The sequence below is a fragment of the Nuphar pumila genome, chromosome 14, assembly GCF_984573655.1.
Source record: "Nuphar pumila chromosome 14, dmNupPumi1.hap1.1, whole genome shotgun sequence".
In the NCBI taxonomy this organism is placed as follows: domain Eukaryota; kingdom Viridiplantae; phylum Streptophyta; class Magnoliopsida; order Nymphaeales; family Nymphaeaceae; genus Nuphar; species Nuphar pumila.
The window spans coordinates 81642701-81656055 of record NC_143262.1 but is presented as its reverse complement, the minus strand read 5'-3'; the positions used below and the strand labels follow the sequence as shown (position 1 = coordinate 81656055).

Here is a 13355-nt window from a genome sequence, read left to right as displayed (position 1 = left end):
AAAGGCGGTATATAAGGTATACCCAGTAAAGCTTACAAATAAACCAAATATGAAGATGGCAACTAGAGTTGCAGTTTCCATTATTAGGTAATTTCAAGATCGCGATGGATCTACGATAAGATAGTTTATTTAGCAGATCGTGCTTTGGACGGGGCTATTTGTTACCGAGCTATCTTATTGGGAACAACGAGAGCATCTCTGAATACTCAAAGTTTCATACTAGTTTTTGGGGAAACCGCTCGAGTTTTAGCAAAAGCCGCTCTCCGGGGTCATTGATTGGTTGAAAGGCCTGAAAGAGAATGTTGTTCTTGGGGATGATACTTGTTATCTAAACTCATATAGAATGTGTTCAAACCATAACAGTGATTTCTCCACATTATATAAAAAAATTGGCCCATTAGACCAGCCTCATCGTCTCCAACTAGAACTGTCAAGGGATTGGGTTTGTGTTGGACCAGAGTTGCCCGAACCGGCCCAAGGGTACCAGGCTCAGATTATGTTAGGTCATGAAAACAAATCTCAAACACAACACGTATTTAAAATGTATATTTATATTATAAAATGTATTAAAATATTCAGATCACCGATGTTGGGTCCGATATAATTATATCCCAAACCTGACCTATCTGTTCCTTGGTTCGGGTTCAGGTTGACCCCATTAATATTTGGGTCAGAAGTTTTCATGCCCAAACCTGAGTATTCTACTTCGGGTCACGTTGAGTGTCTGACACAAACCCAACCCATTGGCAGCCTTAGTTCCAACTCAGATCGGATTAGTGTGCCCCTGAGCGTGAAAACAAATGGATACAGGTTGGATCATGTCAAATCCAACTAAGAATTCAAATAGAAACAATAGATCCAAATCTGAAACATATCCACGACGTAAAGTTGAATCCGTATCTGAAGTACGTGATAAAACTGGATCTGGTAAAAGAAAAAATTAAAAATAAGCTTTTAGATATAAAAACTGCAACCGGATCAGATCTTGATCTGAATCCAAATTAGATCTGACCTAAAAAAGACTGATCCGAATTGGAAAGTAGTCTGAGCAAGCAAATCAGAATCCAAAAATAATGCCAAATTGGGATTGGACATCTGACTATAGTCCAATCTGTTTGCTCCCCTAACAAGAATGATTTTATGATAGCCACAAATCTGGTTATCACCATTTTCTCAGCAAATGAAATTCTCACGATAATTTTTTTTTCTTTCTCAGAAAAATCTCAAGAATATAATGGTATATTTAGCCTTTAATATATATAAGAAAATAGTTGGTCTCTCCTACTGTCCATACAATGTGGACAGTTCTAGTTTTTATTTTTTTTATTTTTTATTGTTTTTCTTAAATCTAACCTTATAAATGTAATCCACATGAATTATTTAGTAAGAACCAGATTTTGGGTAATCTGATTATGACATTAAGAAGACTTTTGAAGGATTTTAAAAATCAATAGTCTACAACTTATATTTTCAAGATTCAAAAAATTGCATTTTCTTTTTATCAAAAAACACAATTCAACAGCCAGCTTCTACCAATGGACCATGCTGAACATATATATAGGATCTGATTTTCAAAACATGTCTCAGAACATCGAGAACTAGCAATGTCCACACTATATGGATGGTCAGAGGAACCAATTCTTTTACAAGAAAATATATAAAATATATAAATATAAATATAATATTACTTCAGTAGCACGATAATATCACAACAAAAGCGCAATATTTTCCACACGGTTGATATTTGTATCGCATAATATTCTATAAGTTTTTAAAATCAAAAGATTTTCAAAAAAAATAAACGGTATTTGTGAGTATGGACTATATCTCAAATGGGCCCCACATTTTTTTTCCTTGCATTTTTTTTGAACCGTTCATTCATGCACTAGATGACTGGCATCTGCTGCATAACAATGAAAGGATAGCTGAGAACAAAAGCCAAAACAATGGTGGTTGGATCATGTTCATCGCCATCAAAAGAATTGTCAATGTGGAAGTGAACCCTGACCATGATACCATCAACAGTACCACATCCACGATCATGTGGACGACGAGGACACAGACATGTTCGGGATTATAGATCAAGACAACTAAGTCAGGGGATTATAAATTAGTGCATCTAAGTCAACTTGTTTTCACTTCCATATTCAACCAGATCATCCCATGTATGCCTTACCTATTTTACACCACTAATTTTATTTTAACTGTGTATAAAAATTGCCTTGCGCACACTTCAATTTGGAAATGAAAAGATTTGACGAGTAGATCTCATATCCAGGGAAAATATTGATTATACTGTAGAATACCATACTCTAGTTGAAACTCGTGCAAGTTTTATTTTATTAATTAGACCCACAGATGTGTTTAGCAGTCCTTTTACTAGGGAATGCACTTTTGATAAGGTAGTTTCGATGTAAAAAGATTTTTCCAATCATGAAACTTCTACGCCTTGTGGACCGTTGAATTGTGAAGCCTTTGAAAATTTTGCTTATAAAATGTGATGGGATGATCTAAAACATTTTTTTGACTAAACAAACCATACAGATCATATTTATAGAGCTTAGCCATAATGATTGATCTATGAAAAAAAACAAAAAAAAAATGTGATGGAAATTGGAATGTGCTGTTTCTACTAGAGGGTATGGTACAGTGGAGGGTAGCAAATATTTTCCCTTATATGGATATTCAGTTGGCTATTACATGGTACACTCCATGTCTAACACATTTGTGATACAGATGATAGACAAAGATCCACGTCCTCAAATACAGATATGGTCTGACAAGTGATTCTCGAAAGAAAAAACAGATATGGTCGGACATGTACCTGAGTTGCATGTTTTCTGGTTAAGATCCAATTCCTCTATGCAGAATAGAGAAGCACAGTTTTCCTGTAATTCTTGCAACCACAGTTTTTCACAGAGAATCAAAAGCCTTTTTTTTTTTTTTTGGGGGGGGGGGGGGGGGGGGGGGGGGGAGAATACACAAGAATACAACTCGGCTCCACAAATGGAACATCTCCCGTAAATATATGCCACCTGAACAGCTCATACAAGTCTAGACTAGAAACCATGTTTAGAATGCATGCCTTGTGATCATAAATCCTCCCCAACTCAGATGGGCATATCAATGTTTAACAGGAAACTGCATGTACATTTTTAATGCAAATTGGAAAAAACATTTGCGTTTTGCACAGCCCAATTGCATTGTAATAAGGGTTAACTATAACCACATGGAAATAAGACTATCATGATGCCAGTTGACTCATGATATGTCCTCAAGTCCAAGTTGATATTCATTAGGGCTTTTACCCATCCCAGTCTTGTAAACATGAAAGACAATAAATGTGGCAACAAAAATCATCCATGGTTCAAACAGCAGAAACTGACTCACTAGAGCCCGTATACTTCAACACAGAACAAACATAACTAAAAGAGTTCAGATTACAGATTCTCTGTTTCCTGACGAGAGTGAAGCAACACCAAGTTCCATCTAGGCATTGTTATTTTCTTAGTAATGCATCTTTACAGTTTCTTTATGCCTCTTCCAGATTTCAAGTCTCCTTGATGCTGGTGCAAAAGGTGATAAAGAGCACATTGGAAGAAGAGTAGAAAATCTTGAAGGTAATAAAGAGAAAAGGCCTGAATAAAATTCAAATATTCATTGATGCCAAAAACTGTGATTTTCCATGAAGGAATCATCAAAGTTCCAGTCCTGGACAAGATCCCTTCTAACTGCATGACTCCGAAGCAGCCGTGGTGTACTTGGAAGGTCTTGATCATTTCCCATGAGTGGTTGTGGGGCTACCCTTGATGTCATTGTAGCATTTGGTTCGGCTGATAGAATAAATTTCTTATTCCAACAGTTGACAATGGTGGTGCATCGACCCTCACTATCAGAGCTAGAGACAGAGTAACTTCTAAATGATTCTGCAGGACTCTCTACATGACAAACCAGGCAGGCGAGGCTCATGATTTGTGGATATGAAGAGGCTAAGGCTGTCCTGTATCTAAATTACAGCAAAAAAGAGAAAGAGAAATTAAAAAATTTGCACATGAAGTAAAAAATAAACCTATTTTTAGAACTAAGATATCAAACATTATTTTAGATGCCATATGCTGTAGAATTCCAATAAAACACCCAAGCCAGTTGAAATAAGAAAAATAAATAAATTTTCCATAAAATGCTATATAAGGCAATCAATATGAAACAGCAGTAGCAATTGCCATCAATGCAACCAATCTGTCCATAGATTATTCTACCCTCTGATTTAACGTCATTTAAATCACTTGGTTTCCTCATAAAATAATAAAAAGGCTTTGCATCTACAATTTTAAGTTTTATTTGGTTATTCAATCAATACTTATTATACTTTTACAACTACTTTAAATTATCCAGAAATCATACTATATTATGGTTCCATGTATTGCCTGGACTCCTTTCATACGGAATGAAAAATAGTGTATTTCAGCTGCTTGGTTAAATATTCTCCAAGAAATAAAAAATAATTCAGTGACCATAAACAACTAAAAATATTTGCATTCCACAAGTAATTTTTAAAAGTTTGAAATAAAACTTTAATTCCAACTTCTTGCAACCTCAGGAAAAAAAGAAGAAAAATACCCCATAGTAACATTATAAAGGTCCTTGACCCATATTTTGTCCACCATCCACCATTACACAGTCATATCCTCTTTGAAATCACTAAAAAACTTCATGTTCACATCATGAACCAGCTACTGATATTACTATACAAGTTCTGTACACAGACTTTATGTTAGCTATGGAAACTGACAAATGCTGAAATTTTAATAAGTTTGCATGGAACACATGCAAAATAAAGAAATCAACCACTTTGCTGTTTATTGGATTTAATAACTTCGGAGAGCAAGAATGCATGAAGGTCTAGCAACTCCACAATCCACCATTGTGGCTACTTGTTAGAGCTCATACTCCAACATGAAATGAGTATGAAATGGAGGGATGGAGCATTGAGAAAGCATGGACATAGTAAGGGAGACCATGCTGAAAAAAGTTGCCCAAAGTCTAATGCAAAAAAAAGTTCGCTATTTATTTAGTTTACGTTGGAAAGTAATTAAACTAAGATCATGACCCAAACCGGTGACAACTTTTGAATGGCATAAATCTTGGGATCCTTGACATGAATTTTGGGTTAAATGTGAAAGTTCTTCAAAAAACACTCCCACAACTCATTGTCAGAGGCTGTTGCCATGCATGAATTTATGGATTCTAGGTACAATTTGATATGCATAGCACATATAGGTCATGTTCATAACAGGTTCATACGTAATGTACTTATATGCATGACAAATACATACTATACGATAATGCACATCTCATACAAGCTAAAGATTATCATGCACTATACTCAAAAAATGATTGCATCACTGAATGGGTCGTATAGTCGCATCAAAACACAACAATATCCTTTCTTCTCATTCTGACCCTTGGTCACAGTCAGAAACCTGTCTTAACCTGTACTTTTCTCTTACCTGTCTTAACCTCCTAACCAACCCTGACCCTTTCCTAAACCTAACCAACCAAAAAAGGCATCTGTTACACTGCCACTCCTCCCACTTAAGGGAAGTCTCTTTCCTTTGAAAGAAAGACTTTGAAGGGAAAGTACTTACCCAGGGAGGGAGGTATGAACCCATTTTGACAGGAAAGCTGCTTTTTGCATTTATTATGTGGTACCACCATATATTTCTCATAGACATGTTTGTTCCGCCTTTTGTAGAAAAGAGGCCTTCTTTTCTATGAAAGAGAGTCTCTTTCATGGGGAAGGGCATGAAACAAATGCCCCTTAAGTTCTGGTTTTTTATGCAGTCATTGAGTAGATTAATGAAGGTCTGGCTTCATGTATCTTTATATAAGCCAGAATTTATCCCAAAGAAAAAGGTGCCACAGATGGAGAAATGAACATAGAGTGTGATAAACCAATAAAATAAATATAAATGGAATCACTATGCACACATAATACTATTATATGTTAATACTGATTGTATGTGATTGATAAAACTTATGTGAAAACCTTAAGTTTAAATCATGAGCAAAAGAAAGAATTGTAATGTTAACAAGTACAACTATGTAACTAAAGTTGGGAAAGCAAGTTTATGTTTAGCCAGACAAGACATTTTTAGACTAATGGGAGCTCATGACAAAAAGGGAACTGAACTGAACAGATAAAATTATTACCCTCCAAGATTTGTAAATTCATTCCACAGTGTCCACCCTGAAAACAACCGAAAGTGGTATAAATGTGCTTAAACATATGAAACATAAAAAATTCAAGTACCGAAGTGGATGTGCTCGACGGGTACTCTAATGTGGATGTGAAAGAGTAACTATCAATATTAGCAAGTCGCATGCTCCTTTTAGAGGAGCTGTTTGATTGTTAAGAAGCAAGGATTTGTCCATGAGGAACATGAAGGAGAAATTCATCAATGAGAGAATGGATCAAACTCCACTTAAGGAATGAATAAAGGGGATAAAAGTAGAAGTGAAGGAAAGCAAAGAACCAGATTCCAAATGGACAAATTCAAGCTCAAAAAATTCTTCTGATTCTCAAAGATTTGGACAACAAAATTTTGTGACACAAAAACTAGGTCATGACACAAAAAGTTGTAGGTTATGCGTCGTGGTTTTGGTAACCAAAACCCATTAAAAGGATTAGAAGAGATAAATGCAACACCCAAGAAGGAGATGATGGAAACGCAAATGTGTTCTTGCAACTTCCTAATCTCTTTATGCCCATATTGGGACATGTATGAATGAAGACTCTTACTGGAGGCAGGTCTCTTTTAGTCTCTATCCGAGATTCTTGAATTGGAGGCGTGTTGCAGTTTCCCCCAGCGCACTCATGCTCTCTGCTGTTGGGATCAGTGGTGTTGCCAAAACACTGCATTGGGAAATGGAGTTGGCATCCCCAACACCACATTTCAACACCATTCACAAGAGGATATTTTTGGCAACTCCATCCTGAATACCACATTTTGGCAAAACCATATTTTGGCAACATGGGAAATGGTGTTTTCATCTCAATGCAAGGCTCCCAAACAGAGTCTTAAAGATTTCTGCAAAAGAGATTCGGAGAAAAGATGTGTGTCGTGGTTGGATGCATGAAGCCATAAAAAATTACAAATACAAGAAAGAACTTTTTCAATTTACAAACATTTGAATGGGAATACAATCACTGGATCCGTTCCATTCCCTCTTGGAGATACCCAAAATCAATGGCAATTCCATCCATAGAGAATGAATTCATGCACTTCCTCCCCAAAAGAAAGCACACATCAAGCGATCCAGAGACTCCCCTTCAACCAAATTAACGAAAACCCAAATGGGTAGCAATGAAGATGCAGAAGATAATCAAGAATGGCAGAAACGACTAACCAATTGCGTTCTATTTTTTGTTACCTACCTCCAAATTGAAACCAGATCGATTGAATTCAATGTATACCAATTACAAACAAACGATTGAGAAGTGCAATAGAAACCGATCTGCCACACGTTTATTAATTTCCACTTGCACACATATCATCCCTAGAACAGAATATAATAAGCTGGCGCCCGAAAGAAGGGGAAAACGAACGCGATTAATGAATTGATATTACAGAAAGGGAATAAGACGGCTCAGGAGATTCAATAAACAGTTGGTGCACGCTCAAAATTGAAAGATGAAGAGGGGGAGAAAGGAAGAAGAACTCGCCTTCGTGTATATCACAATCGGTGCGCTACCGCATGAGTGGTCCGCCCTCACATTCACAGACACGGCACGCATAAACATACACAGATTCTGACACAAACATGCGTGCTGACCGAGATCCAAGTCCGGATCAGATCGGTTGGAGTGATATGCCAAAATACAAATTTTTGGTGTTTCGAAATCACCACCTTCCGTGGCCCACAAGTCGATGCTGAAATGTCAAAGCTGGCGTACTCCTTGGTCGGCAGGGAAGAGTAGTGTGAAACAGGAAGCGAGATATAGCTATATGAAGCAAATATGCAAGTACATAAAAAAAGTAAAAAATGAAAACACAGAAAGCAGTATGAAGTGCAAATAGAAGTAAATAATAACTTATATGAGTACAAATATAATATAATAGGATATAAAACCAACGCTCAAGCTTGTTATATAAAGTTATAATTTTTAATATGAAAAACGTAGGAAGTGATATGAGGAAAACGTTAAAAAAGTTAAAGAAATCTATTTGAGAAACAAAAGAAGAAACAAACTTCCCACTAAAAGCAATGAAGTTTCTTATATTTTGGAAGCAGGTTTCTTAGAGCTTTCTCTTTTTTCGAGAAAGTGAATAGTTTCTCGCTTATAAAAAAACGAGTTTTTCTAGGTAGTAAGAAGCTTCTGGTAACTATGGATCTGTCAACGCATAACAAGGAGTTTTTTCTTGACTTAGCTAAAAAAATCATGATCTTCGTCCATAGGTGATGATGACAACAGTTTCTTTTGGTGGACCCTACTGTTTGTACAATGAATGGCGGTGATGAAGGCAACAGATGGTAGCGATTTTAAAAGACAAAAAATGGTGTTTTGATATATCACCTTGCCTTGATCAGATCCCATCAGATACAAGAGTCTGATGCAATTTGATTATATGAACATGCACCCATAATAGTGACAATTTTTTTTTTTTTGATAATCAAGTTGGGTCTAGGCAGACCCCTACCAGTGTATTGAATTGAATTATGAGCTTTACAAAATAAACAAAATCACCCTCACAGAAGAGGGTGCCAATGAGGAGGTTGGTACTTCCATATTTGGGATCGACCCCCTCTTGCATTTTTTAACCAAAACTTTACACAAAATTCGAGCTTTACAGAAATTGTGTCTAACTTGAACCTGATCAAAAGTGTACAGCAATTCCTTAAGGTCTTCTGGAATTCTATATCCCACATGCAAGTTTGAGTATATATTGTGCTGACATTCACCTTGACCCATCCTGGCGGAGTCAATTCCCGCAGGAATCACCATTGCCAGGCCACTGAATGATCTGAGAACTGTAGTATTGGCATCATCCTTTCCCTTACCATCCACAGGGCCTCTTGTAGCAACTGCACCTTGCTTGATTCTTTCCCCTCGAATTTCATTTAATTTCTTTTCAAAGGCCATGTTTCAACTGGACTTGACCTCCTTGGCTTTGAATTTTAGTGTAAAACCACCGGACGGATCGTAGGGTGGGGAAGGTAAAAAAAAGAAAAAGGGAAAAGTGGGGGCCGGTGAAGGAGGAAGACGGTTCCTCAACCATCTCCCTCAATCACCATAAAAGCTGAGAGGATAAACCTCACCCCCCACGAACAGTGTGCAGGGGGTGAGGCTTATCCTCACCCACCGTCAGAGCCCCACGATGCACCCTCCTGCCCCCTCGATACACAAAGAGCGAGAGAGTGTGAGGAGAAAAAAATAAAAATAATAAAAAATGAGAGGCAGGGCTAGAGAAAGAAAGAGATTTGCAGCGGTAGTGGGAGGGGCTTACTGGAGCTCGTTGTCGACGACCACCGCAAGTATGCATCTTGTTATTCTCATTTTCCGTTCGGTTAGAAAGCCGGTAGCCATGGCTACCTGTAAGTTGCAGAAAAAAAAAACACGAACAACAAAGCTGACAGCCATGGCTGCCGACCTTGTTGCCAAGCGCGCGCGCGAGAGAGAGAGAGAGAGGGGGCCGACTTTGGTTGTCGGCCCCTCTGTAGCAGAGAGGGGAGGGTGGGGAAGGAGTTGTATCCCTTCCACCTTATACCCAGCTAGCGATCTGGGTTGCACGTAGACCGAACCAAGTAAAAAAAATAGACGTCGACTGAACCAGTCGGGACTGAACCAGTCTGATTCAGTGGTACTGACTAAGTCGGACCGAACCGGTCTGAGTGTGAACCCAAATCGGGTCGGGTCTGACCTAGACCGACTTGGTTCAGACAAAGTCTGGTCAATTGTTTTGGACTCAACTCAGCTGACTGAATCGGACTGAGTCAAGTCTAACAGTGTCTCGATTCTCTGCTTGAATCTGGTCTGATCTGAACCAGATCGAATCTGGGTCTAGTTCAATCTAGTCAGTTTGAACAAATTCAAATTGAACTGGATCCAAACAAAAGTTAGGTCTGGATCTTGTCTAACAAATCTGGATCCATATTAAAACTGGATCTTGTTTGAATCAGTGCTAGATCTCGATCCAACTCATAGCTGAATGAATCAATTCTAGATCTAGATCTAGATCAAAACTGGGCTTGATCCGATGTAACAGTTTTAGATCCATATCAGAACTGGATCTAGATCTTGTTTGTGATTAATTAATTTTGAGAATCCAATTGAGTTTTTAAACTAAACCCAAATGGGTCAAGACTAGGTTCAGTAAACCTAGTAATCTAAACTCAGACCAAACATGTTTTAACTTAAGATGAGTCGAGTCAAATCATAAGAGTTGAAATGATCAAATTACCCTTGTGTATACCCAATATCCGATTAAGTAAAATGAGCATAACTTTGCACTCTGAACTCATAATTAAGTGATGATTGGTGCGTTGAACTCGTATCATAAAGGAGAATCTTCTTGTCCTATGGTTATAGTCAAATCAGAGGCACAAAAATCAAGGTCAAACAAGTCAACTCGAGAAAGGTATTTTGATAATTTTATAAAAATATAAAAAGATATGTATTAGTATGAACATGTTTGTGTCACGATCAGATTCTGTTGTTAGAGCTTCTTGAGACTTGAATGCAACTAGAGTACAACATTCATATTTGATGTAAGGGATATTATAATTAATCTTAGTTGTGAACAAACCATATTATGTTGCATGTTATTATTGTTGTTGTATATTAGCATGTTTAGAAATGTAGCTCTTGAGTCTATAAAAACATTCTCTTTTTAACATGCATTAAAATCGAATTACATACACTTAGCAAGGTCTGTAGCTTTTAAATGCATAAAGAAACATGTTCACTCACTCTCTCTCTCTCTCTCTCTCTCTCTCTCTCTCTATATATATATATATATATATATATATATATATATATATATATATATATATATATATATATTAGAACCTACATGCCAGAGCCCACTCAACTTGGCTTGGCAGGTCTGTCAAGGTCTGGCGGGATGCTGCCAGGCCTGCACCAGTCCAACAGAGGGCTGGACTGGGCCTGTTAGGACCCGGCATGCTCGGCCAACCCACTCGGTTGGGCTGCCAAGTGCCCAGTCGGCACGAGGACGGGTCTGGTCTAGCCCGACAAGACCCCAGCCTAGCCAAGGAGGTCTGGCATGTCAGTCCAGTCGATCAATATTCGGCTGTTTTGATAGCCAGGCCACCGAACATACACAAAACCGATTTTTTTTCTGTTGAAAACCATAAACTTCCCCTTTTTTTGTATAACAAAGTTCTCCTTTTGTTTATCTGAAAAAGGATTAAAACAAAAATATAAATAGCATGCAAAATACCTACATTTCAGTTCAGTAATGCATACATATGCATATACAAAATTTCAGGCTGCATGCATATGCAATTTTTATCTCATGTATGCATCGATATACCTGTTCACACCATCTGGCATGCATGATCAAACTCGTTTTTCGGATATGCATCTATAAACTTATTTACAATCGAAAATACATTCAGATTCCTCACATGGGTATACATGCATAACCAGAATTTCACTCTTACAATGAACCAAAGTCCAAAAGCTCCTTCAATAGAGTATTCATGACACATCAAAGTATCGTAAGACAAGCGTATAATAAACTATATATATCATGAAATAAATTTTGTTTTAGCATAAATCTAAGCATGTACAAAAATTTTATCTTTGAAAAGATGAAAGAAATCAAGAACATATCTGTGGAACTCAATATCTATCAAAAGAAACATTTAAATACCCACTTTTACCCCCAATAAAAATTTTATTTTAACATGTACAACATTTTATTTCATTAAAAATATAAAAAGAATCAAGAATACAACCACGGAGAAAGATTCATGGATCATCTTCCATGTGTATTTACAAAAATATAGTTTTAAACACCTTTTTCATGAAATTTCATCAAATTATTGCATGGGCATATAATCTATACCAATTTCTCACTTGATTCAAGAGAGAAAACCCATACCATGAATAAAAACTTGAAGAAAAATAATAGTGGATGTTGAAAATCGTGGGTAAATGGTTAGAGATGACCTAAACTCCTTATCTTCGTTATCCTTTTTCCTCCATTTATCTCCTCTCCTCCTTTTGTTCCTTCTCTTTCTTTTTTCTCTCTCTTTTTTGGGGTCTTTTTATAGGCTTCATAGGGGAGGTTGCCCCTCCCTTTTTCGCCAGCCCTCTCTAAGAGAGCTTCCAAAAGATGGAACTCTCTCTCTTCCTTTGTTTCCTATTTTTTTTTAACTCTTTCAAATGACTTTTTCAAAATTTTGTTAAAAAGGAACTTTTAGTCTCTCAAATACTCTTGAACTCTTTCATAGGTGTTTAAAAGCTCTTTCAAGAGTCTTAAACAAATCCCAAAATAAATTTTTGGAATTGCATTAAATTAATTAATTAATTAATATTAAATTATAAATAAATTTTTAAAAAAATTCAAAAATTACCAAATTAATATAAGAGGCTTATTAACATAAATAAACCCCAATTTAAAGGTTTTTGATGAATTTAAAGTTAGAAAAATCATTGGGCATGGATTTAGATCTAGATCCAAGATCCAAATCTATCTCCAAAATCCAAAAAGGTTTTGAGCTGGATCAAATCTAGATTAATATGGGTCTTGAATAGAGTCCACATCCATATTAATTTCGATCAAATCCATCAGATTCAGTCTGATCCAAATCTGGATCTGACCCGCGAAACTGCTCAATTTTCATAAATATGTGATTTTCGACCCAACTGTAGCCGGAATCGAGAAAAATAAAATATCATTGCGCTCAAAATTTCGAGACGCATCCAACGACATATTATACGAACATCAAATTTTGAATTTTACCTGAAAATAACCTAAATTTCACTTGAATTTCGCTTGAATTTAAAGGTAAAAAATAAAACTTTTTCTTACGTTTTAAATGGCTCATTTAGACCTAAGGTGACAAAACCCGGGTCAAACGCAGACTCAAAAACATCAATCTAAAATCGAGGTTCAAACGATTTTTCTCCCAGACTTGGACAAATTTTTGAAAAAATCTCAAAATAACTAAGTGTAAAAATATGCAATATTACAGGTAGTGGTATGCATGAAACAAGATCGATAAGGCAAAATAGAGTTTTTATGCAACTATGGTTTCTATTGGAGGGTACTACATTGGGGTAGCCAACATTTTTCCATAAAAACTTGCTTAAATATCAAATT

The 13355-nt window shown here is 36.6% G+C and overlaps 1 long non-coding RNA gene across 2 annotated transcripts; it reads right to left on the bottom strand.

The window, feature by feature from the left end:
- Positions 1-3359: 3359 nt before the first annotated feature.
- On the bottom strand, positions 3360-7855 carry LOC149817112 (uncharacterized). 2 transcript variants are annotated; one of them, XR_016427629.1, is made up of 2 exons: positions 7727-7855; positions 3360-4006 (listed from the first exon to the last, which is right to left on the bottom strand). It is a non-coding gene; the product is annotated as an uncharacterized LOC149817112 (long non-coding RNA). The 2 variants fall into 2 exon arrangements; XR_016427628.1 differs by lacking the exon at positions 7727-7855 and adding an exon at positions 7439-7700.
- Between the last annotated feature and the right edge of the window lie 5500 nt (positions 7856-13355).